At 40.4% G+C, this 9,445-nt stretch overlaps 1 non-coding gene across 1 annotated transcript; it reads right to left on the bottom strand.

Annotated features, from left to right (window-relative positions):
• Positions 1 to 9,372: 9,372 nt before the first annotated feature.
• TRNAR-CCU (transfer RNA arginine (anticodon CCU)) lies at positions 9,373 to 9,445 on the bottom strand. The gene has a single exon. It is a non-coding gene; the product is annotated as a tRNA-Arg (tRNA).

Raw genomic sequence — 9,445 nt, 5'->3', positions numbered from 1 at the left:
TGAAAATTTGGCAGACTTCATCCAAGACATTAAGTTTTACACTAGGGTATTTGCCCTCCATTTTCCCGAAGATCAAATTGTTCAGGCCATAGTGGAAGGTATTTCCCCTTCATACCGCTTATACTTGTGTTTTGCATCGCGTCCGCAAACTTTCGCTGAGTTAGAGGCTATGGCTGTCTCAGCCGAAGGAGTCAGATACGCCGATACCTTGCGTGTAGCGAAAGAACCCCCTCCATCATCTGGTAATTTTCGGCCTCCACCTCGCCGACCCATCACACCCCGTAAATGTTACGCTTGCGGGTCGCCTGACCATCTTCGTAATAAATGTCCATTGATCAAATCTAGTAGGACAAATAATGGAGCAGGTTCATCCCAAGGCTGCTTTAAATGCGGCGCGTTTTCACATATTGCCAAGAACTGCCCTAATGCTAACAGCACTCCCTCCTGCTCAACTTCGAACAACAATCATAAGTGACTAGTGGCTTCGGCTGAGTCGGCGAACCCATCTTCCCGAGGCTCAGCCCCAAGTAAACATATCGAAATTTCAGGGAAAACTCAGTCTTCAAATGTATCTTTTGAAGGCCCTAAAGAATGTCTTAGGATTGCGGCGGATACCCCCGCACCTATTCCATTTCTTAAGATTGAATTGAATAATGAGCCTGTAGCGGCTCTATTAGATTCTGGCAGTGTTTGTTCAATTATTTCGGCTGAATGGTACTCTAAATTGAAAACAGTTTGCAAATTTCCTGATTTGTTTCGACTTTGGTTCAATATGTTTCGGCTAATTCTTCTCCTTTAGAAATTTTAGGTTCCTTAAATGCCAAAATTCGTATGTCTAAATTTACTTGGAAAGTCGTTTTGGTAACTGGTTCTCTTCCTTTATGTTTTAAATCTCTTTCTTATACGGGTCACCTCCATAGTTTGGGAATAGCCCCTGTGTCATCGGCCTAGTGCCTTTCTAGGTTTTCAGAATGCATGTGTAGGAGCGCAAATACACGCCTCCATTCCTTTTGGTATTTCGGGCCATTTACTTCACATGTTCTTTTTCTGCTAAGGCCCAGTAAGTTGGGTATAAGATACCCCCGTTTCATTTTGTAAGGGGTGCCTTAATGGCAAGTAATTGTAAAGTCTACTATTGCCTTGAAGAGGCTTGAAAAACTGAGAGCGTGTCAGCTCTTTTCTTGTGTTGTAAAAGTGCCTTTGGGAGGCCTGAAATTGTAATTGGGAGCAAGCGCTCCATGTATCAGGGGTTTTCCGCCCTTTTGAACACATTGTTGCTTGGTTAAAGTTGAACTAGGAGGTCAAAAGTTGTAAAGCTAGGGGCTGGTAGCCCAATGGTGTCTAGGATTTGAAATCTTGGATTTTTCTAAGCCTTGTTTTTTAATTTCTATATCGTGGTTATACCACCTAGTGACTATTTGTTAAATTTTGTTATTCTTGCTTGTTAAAACTCAGAAAATACCGGTATAACCTTTGTTAAAGTTTTAAATTAACTTTGATTTGGTAGTTAGACCCATTCACCCCGGCACCTTCTTTCACCTCTGCTGATCCATCAAACCACGATAATAATAATAATAATAATAATAATAATAATAATAATAATAATAATAATAATAATAATAATAATAATAATAATAATAATTGTACCGGGAGGTACTCGTCTACGCCGCACATTTAAATCTTGCGCCTAAAAGAACTCCTCTACTGGAGAAATCGTGAACTTGAAACTAGTCCTACTTCAACCTTTACTCAGAAGATGTTACTACAGTAATTGGACGTAATTTTCTTATTTGAAGTTTCATGTACTGTATGAAATTCTACGTGTTTTGTTTACCAGTTATCAAGAAGTTTGGACCTTTTTCAACAGATGTCACTGCTAATAAACTATGATCATGCACCCTGGTGCGAACTAGAAGAACCTTTTTTGAAGAAGTTTTGTATTCATAAGTTATTTTTTTACTAAATTATGTTCATTCATTTTTGGGTTGGCAATATTGATCTTTTCTTTCCGCCAGTTTTGAATTTAGCCAATTATGAATTTCTGTAATTAATTGTCAGCCTATCACAGGCCTCTTCCTCGATTCTGAGTGTCACTTTTGATGTCAACCAATAAAAGTGAGAGGGTGTGGCTGGTTTATTCATGAAAGGTCTCGAACCTTCCTCGAGGGTTTATAAACTGCGGATTTTCAAGTCTCTTGGCCATTTGATCAACATCTAAGTGTGTGTGTGTGTGTGAAGCAGGGGGCGGGAGGCGCCTCTTTCATCAGGCAGCAGTTCTTCAGCAAGGTTGTGGCCTATTGACATCTTTATTTCTTGCTAGCTCTGCGGTTTAACACGAGGGGGAGGTCCAAAACTTTAACTATGTAACATACCTTTCTGAAAATGTAATTTCTGCCGGCTTATATAAAAACTTCATAATATCTTTAACTGTAAATCGGGGATAGAGAGTGATGTACCCTCTCGAGCTCCCCTTCATATTGGTTTGAGGTGACAACGTTTTGTAACTGGTTTTCTTCCTCTCCGTAATGTTTTAAATTTCTTTCTTATACGAGTCATCTCCATAGTTTGGGAATAGCCCCTGTTTCATCGGCCTAGTGCCCCTTAGGTTTCTAGAATGCATTTTTAGGAGTGCAAGTACTCGCCTCCATTCAATTTGTGTTTCGGGCCATTTACTTAACCTGTTTCTTTCCGCAACGGCCCAATAGGTTGGGTACCAGATACCCCTGTTTCAAATTTGTAAGTTGTGCCTTGATGGCAAGCGATTGTAATTTTCTGATATCGCTTTGCATAGGCTTTCAAAAACTGAGAGCACGTCTGCTCTTTTCTAGTGTTGTAAAAGTGCCTCTGGGAGGCTTGATATTGTGTGTTGGGAGCAAGCGTTCCAGGTATTTTGGGGATTTCTGCCCTTTTGTAAATTTATGCCCTTCTGTAAAGTTTGAGCTGGAAGCTCAAAAATTGTAAAACTACGGGCTTGTAGCCCAAGTGTGTTAAAGTTTTGATATCTTGGATTTTTCTAAGTCTTGTTTCTAAATTGCTATGTCATTGTTATCTCACTAAGTGAGAATTTGTTAACTTGTTGTTTTTTGAAAATATAATCTTCCATTTCAGTTTAGATTCTTTCTTGACATAGTAGTTAGACCCATTCACCCCGGCACCTTCTTTCACCTCTGCTGATCCACTAAACCACGGTAATAATAATAATAATAATAATAATAATAATAATAATAATAATAATAATAATAATAATAATAATAATAATAATAATGTCCGCCTCTGTGGTGTAGTGGTTAGCGTGATTACCTGCCACCGCCAGAGGCCCGGGTTCGATTCCTTGCTCTGCCACGAAATTTGAAAAGTGCTACAAGGGATGGAACGGGCTCCACTCAACCCCGGGAGGTAAACTGAGTAGAGGAGGCTTCGATTCCCACCTCAGCCATCCTCAAAGTGGCTTCCCGCACTTTCCCACTTGTCCTCCAGGTAAAAATACCGGGATGATACACAACTGAAGGCCACTGCCACGGCCTTTCAATCTCCCCATGGCCCACAAGTTCCTGTTCAGCATAGCAGCTGAGGCAGCCTGGGCGACGTACTGGTCCTTCTCTCCAGTTGTATCCTCTGACCGAAAGGTTCACGCTCCAGGACACTGCCTTTGAGGTGGTAGAGGTGGGATCACTCGATGAGCCTGAGGGGAAAACCGACCCAGGAGGGTAAACAGATTTAGAAAGAGTAATGGTATATTTGAGATTAATAGACTCAAAAAATACTGAAATGATATCGCCAAAAAATTCACATTTCTTACTACTTCTAAGAGTGTTTAGGAAGTGGTTCGAACGAAATCTAATAGGTAGTTTTATTATGATGAGTAATTTTATGTAATTAATTTAATTACAAAGCCGAACTTGATGGACAGATTGTCGCTAGGCGACAACAACTTACTTTGTATCATACAAAATAAAAAATTAAAATCTATCTATCTATCTATCTATCTTATATATATATATATAAAATAAGAGTTTTGTCTGTACATTGCTCAGAATTTGAAAAGAATGGTATTTCTGTATCGGTCATGTCCACAGTAACAAGGAAATGCACTTTTTACTTTTCCGTAATTCCTGTCTGTCTGTATGTAGGAATGTGTGTATGTACACGCATCACGAGAAAACGGCTGAAGATAATTTAATCAAAACTGGTATGTGAAGTCGGGGGATGAGCCACTACAATCCAGGCTATAAATCATTTTATTCACTCTCAGTGAAATGGTAGTTTAGGGGAAGGCCTAAAAATGAATTCTCAAATATTTATATTATTATTATTAGTAATAATAATAATAATAATAATAATAATAATAATAATGTTATTCGTTTTACGTCCCACTAACTAATCTTTTACGGTTTTTGGAGACGCCGAGGTGCCGGAATTTAGTCCCGCAGGAGGTCTTTTTACGTGCCAGTAAATCTACCGACACGAGGCTGACGTATTTGAGCACCTTCAAATACCACCGGACTGAGCCAGGATCGAACCTGCCAAGTTGGGGTCAGAAGGCCAGCGCCTTAACCGTCTGAGCCACTCAGCCCTGCATTTTTATACATTTTTACCGTACCGGCTATGATAACTCAGATATTCATGAATTTGTATTTTTGTTGCTAAGTCCATATCAACGCTGAGCAACGAGAAAATGGGTAAACAGATTTTAATGAAAATCGGTATATACAATCGGGGAATAAGAAACTACAGTTTAAGCTATAAACAATTTTATTCATCTTGGATGAAATGGTAGTTTAGGGGAGGCGCTTAAAATTTAATTTTTAAATACCTATGTTGTTGGTTCTATCAAAAAAAAAAACTATATAACACAAGTTATAGAGAAAACAATTTCCGATCATTTATGTTTTATTCAGTTTTACCGTACTGACTATCATAAGAGGGGTATTTCAGAGTCGGAAAAAAAACTAAATGTGAAGGCCTACAATATCAAAAGCGCATAACATTAATCAACAATAACATCCCATTGAGCATTGTTTGTTTTGATGTTCTTTGTCTCTTAGGCTGACACTTAACTCCGATAGAAGGGATTGCTACTACGCACCGAGTATAACAGCCTGTCTGAATATTGGCAGGAAATAGCTGGGAAGTTAGATAACTTTCTTCTGTAGCATTCATTCATTCCTCTTGTTCATGCATTTTCTGATACTAATTCTGATACACATTGGTTCATCATAGTATTCCAGCTACTCGATACCTACTCTGACTCGCTGTTTTGAATGAGCTGTGTGCACACTTAAGGCAGAGGCTCTCTTACTAGGAGTATGAACTGGTCTTGAATTACAATTTAGATCTATTCCAAATTATAGCACCACAATTCACTAAATTCAAAATTCAACCCTGAAATGAGCCGTTTCTTAAGAAGATCTTCCTCTTCACTTTTATTAAATCTACATTCATTTTGTTCCAAATTAGCAGCGAAGAGAGGGTTTCTCCTCTGGCTTGGAGGAAAAATTTGCCTCCAAGTCAGATAGCTTTTCCCCCGCCAGTGTAGTGAATTGAGATTTTCCGACTCATTGGGTACTCCTAGGAAACAGATAAGTAAACAGGCATAGTTTTTGCCCTGGGACTCTCCACTATTCGAACCCCCCGCCGATAAAAAGCGAAAAGTATTCACGGATCACGGATGTCTGTGGGCTGGTCATTCCAGTTCTGGAACTTTGGACTGTTAGATCGGCAGCGTAGTGTTGTTCATTGAAAGTGAGAAATTGTGTGATTTTTCATTTGATCGAGTGTTTCACATGAAAGCATTACTTTTAATCGCGCCATTCCCAGTGACGTCATTTTAATGACCCATGTTCATTTCAGTTGGGAAAACCACTTTGAGAGTCTTTCTGAGAATCTAAAAAGGCAGGTGGAGAGAGAGTGTCTGCCATTATAGTGAAAACTCCCCAACCTGATTGTGACTGATGGTAGGCAAGTGGGCCTACCATTACAATGAAAATTCCCTAACCTAGTCTTCATATGAGAATAGGCGTTTAATACAATCTTGCTCACAATGTGTACACTACCAAACCTAGAAATCTGTATACACTGTAGAGTTCCGTAACGAAGCACGGGTACATCAGCTAGTATATATACAAACTCGTGTCCTCATACCGAGGTGGTGCAGCTCTTTTCACGCACAACCCCATTTCTGGCTGTACCGGGAGTCGAACCCGGGCTCCCGAGGACGGCAGCTAATAACACTAAACGTTACGTTACGGACGCGGGCTCTGTATCATGATAGTACGGTAAGAATTGCTGTATATAGGAGGATGTGAAGACGCCTCCCTGTTTTATGAGTCAAACCTGGAACAAATATGACTCTTTACGTGGAATAAATAGCGTGGGACAAGACACCCCACCACCCTCAGGGGATGGGGTGAAATGTCAAATTAATTGGAAACGACCGATATTGTCGTATCCATAGTTTTCGAGGTCACTGAGATGAATAGTCCAAGTTCAGCCCCATCGCCATGGGAGTGACAGATGGTGGTTGTGATGGTGGTGGTGGTGGTGGTAGTGATTATTGTTTTAAGAAGAAGTAAAACTATGCAACCGCCCTCTATTAACTAATCAGAGGGAAAATGGAAAGTTTTAGCATTAGAATAAATTATTTTAATTTGGTTAAATTATATAGCGAATATATGTACCATTATGGCCATTCGGCAGCAACAAATTTTTCATTTTATTATATAGGGTATTTTCAGAAGAAGAACGACAACGAAGATCAGATAGAACGAAGAAATACTAGACGTTCAGAAAAGAAAATTCATAAAACATCATAGAAAACCGGACAGAAATTGACTACAGTGGTCCAATGCGGCCGTAAAAGCATAATAATACAATAATAATAATAGTGAATGGAATAGTCAAAGAAATGATTCATTCCCGTGAATTATTAATTAAAATGTATATAAACCAAACCAAACCCCATGGCACTACAGCCCTTGCAGAGCCTTTGCCTACCAAGCGACCGCTGTTCGGCCCGAAGGCCTGCAGATTACGAGGTGTCGTGTGATCAGCACGACGATTCCTCTCGGCCGTTGTTCTTGGCTTTATAGACCGGGGCCACAATCTCACCGTAAGATATCTACTCAATTCTAATCACGTAGGCTGAGTGGACCTCGAACCAGCCCTCAGGTCCAGGTAAAAATCCCTGACTTGGCCGGGAATCGAAACCGGGGCCTCCGGGTAAGAGGCAAGCACGCTACCCCTACACCACGGGGCCGGCTAAAATGTATATAGTTCATCATTAATTTCTATCAAAAATAATGGTATCTCATCAGTATGAGTTATCTTTCATTTTTCCACATTTTTCTTCAACGAATTACAGATTCCTCAGCAGGCGAGGAATTAAGGATCAATCACCACAGAGCAGAAGTGAATATACTGCATATCTCCACGTAGGATTGGCGTCAGAAAGGGCAACCAGCCGTAAAAATGGACCAAATCGCGTGCCAACTCCGCTAAATTAGCGAAAATGCCAGGAAAACAGAGAAAAAGATTGTTGGCCAAGGGAGGTCGGATAAGATAGACGGAAGTGAGGAGCATGGCACAAGAAAGTGGAAGCAATGCCAGGACTCAGGTAAGGAGTATACACAAGCTCCAAAGTTAAAACAACTTTTGGGGTCCCTCTCCCCTCGCTTCTAACGACAGGTGTACCGTAGGTGTACGAAGAAGAAGATATTCCATATTGTCGTGCAGTAAAGTGTTGATTTTTTAAATGCCTGCTAACAATTAGGCAGATTATTCCTCCAAATGTTGCCTATAAGCGCTACAGAATACATGCCACACGTCTGTTGTCACATATCATTCAAGAATAGGCTTTTCATCTGCTTCAATAATTGTAATACAATATTTACAATGTGTTTAACTGGGAGAGTTTTAGTTCATATCAAAGCATTCGTGAACAGGAATTATTATTTACTGTAGGCTACGGGTTGTATGATAGTAATACGATTTGAATGCAAGAAGTTGGATACGGTATACGTATATAACATATTTAGTAGGAATACTAACCTTAATGTGACATGCACTCCTCCATGAAAGAAGTAAACTTGAAAAGGATATTGGAAAATTACGTCTCCAAGTGCCTGGTGGTCTTCGTTGATTTTTAAGAAAGCCTATGACTCGGTCGACCGGGAAGTATAGTTTGACACCTTGATAGAGTAAGGAATGGACATTAAAATAGTGGAAATTATCAAGCAATGTTAAATGTACCTTAAATTAGGAGGACAAGGTGGAAACCACAAAAAACCACTTCCAGAATGGCTAAGGTGGGAATCGAACCCACCTCTACTCAGTTGACCTCCAGAGACTGAGTGGGCCCCGTTCCAGCCTTCATACCACTTTTCAAATTTCGTGGCAGAACCGTAAATCGAGCCCAGGCCTCTGGAGATAGGAGTTATTATTATTATTATTATTATTATTATTATTATTATGATTATTATTATTATTATTATTATTATTATTATTATTATTATTATTATTATTATTATTATTATTATTATTATTATTATTATTATTATTATTATTATTATTATTATTATTATTATGAATCTGTTTATCCTCCAGGGTCGGCATTTCCCTCGGACTCAGCGAGGGATCCCACCTCTACGGCTTCAAGGGCGGTGTCCTGGAGCTTCATACTTTGGGTCAGGGGATACAACTGGGGAGAATGACGAGGGCTGGAACGGGGTCCACTCAGCCTCGGGAGGTCAACTGAGTAGAGGTGGGTTCGATTCCCACCTCAGCCATCCTGGAAGTGGTTTTCCGTGGTTTCCCACTTCGTGTCCCAGGCAAATGCCGGGATGGTACCTAACTTAAGGCCACGGCCCCTTCCTTCCCTCTTCCTTGCCTATCCCATCCAAACTTCCCATTCCTCCACAAGGCCCCTGTTCATCATAGCAGGTGAGACCGCCTGGCCGGGAATCGAACCCGGACCTCCGGGAGTGGCAGCTAATCACGCTAACCACTTCACCACAGAGGCGAACATTATTATTATTATTAGGATTTCGTTTTCGGGGACGCATCGGCGAGAAAGGGCTAGGATTAGAAAATAAGATACAGTCTGGTGTGAAAATGGTAAGCAACGGAAAGCCATCTTCAGGGATACCGATGGTAGAATTCGAACCCACCATTTCTCGAATGCGCGCTCACAGCTACGTCACCTACCCGCACGGCCGACATGAACAGGAAAGGTTGAAAAGGTAATGCATAATTTAAAGTCACTTTTAAACTGTCTATCTTACTCTATCGTTATGCAGTAACTTCGATAATAAATACAACTACGAATACAGTACGTACAAAATTACCTCTTTGGAGAGAGGTTAAAATAATTACATTTACCCCTGGTGGGACTCGAACCCACAATCCCCGGTTTAGGAGACCGATGCCTTATCCATTAGGCCACAGGGGC

This window comes from Anabrus simplex, chromosome 8, assembly GCF_040414725.1.
Source record: "Anabrus simplex isolate iqAnaSimp1 chromosome 8, ASM4041472v1, whole genome shotgun sequence".
In the NCBI taxonomy this organism is placed as follows: Eukaryota; Metazoa; Arthropoda; class Insecta; order Orthoptera; family Tettigoniidae; genus Anabrus; species Anabrus simplex.
The sequence above is the reverse complement of the archived record's forward strand: the minus strand, read 5'-3'. Positions and strand labels throughout refer to the sequence as shown.